The sequence below is a fragment of the Pygoscelis adeliae genome, unplaced genomic scaffold (assembly GCF_000699105.1).
Source record: "Pygoscelis adeliae isolate BGI_AS28 unplaced genomic scaffold, ASM69910v1 Scaffold60, whole genome shotgun sequence".
In the NCBI taxonomy this organism is placed as follows: Eukaryota; Metazoa; Chordata; class Aves; order Sphenisciformes; family Spheniscidae; genus Pygoscelis; species Pygoscelis adeliae.
The window spans coordinates 3,129,026-3,129,742 of NW_008823954.1; positions in this window are offsets into that span (position 1 = coordinate 3,129,026).

Sequence of the window (717 nt, forward strand, 5' to 3'; positions counted from 1 at the left end):
AGGAGGGAGGCCGGGGGCACGGTGTTGTGTAAGCAGGCTGCCAGCCGGTGTGCTGCTGTGGCAGGCCCGAGCCGGAGTGCCGCAGGCTCTCCTCTCCGGTTTCTCCATTCGCGGCTATTTCCCGTGCGAGTGAGCTCCGCCACGGGTCTGGGCACCAGCAAATGGAGGGACGGAGGTCTGGGGAGAAGGTCAATACTTCCATACGGGATAGAACATGGGTTTTGCTTCAGCAGTTCCAACACTCCGAAAATTTCCACGTACAATCGCTTTTTCCTCAACAACCAGCCAAGGCGCAGCCTAAGTACCGAGAGGCGAAGCAGGGCAGGATTGCTGCCGGCCCCACGCCGGTCCCTCCTGGACAGGGCGGGCGAGGTGGGGTGCAGGCGCAACCCCTCTGCTTCCGCACTTACCGCTGAAGCCCGAGAAGGGTTAATGTGGGGCCCGTGAGTATGACAGCTCCGTTCACGGGCTTCCGGCAGCGTTGCAAGAAACAGAGGGTAATCGAACCCTTAACACGAATGTTTCTAGAAAGGAATAGCCAGATGAGACAAATACAGATTCCTTACAGGAATGTGTGTGTAATTAACATCTCGGTCACGAGGCCGGGACAGGAGCAAAGCGCGGCGGGACGCGGCGCCGGGGCCAGAGAGGAACGAGCCGCGGCTTTAGGCAGGGCGCAGCCGCCGAGCTCCTGATGGCAGCGGGCGACTTCGCGAC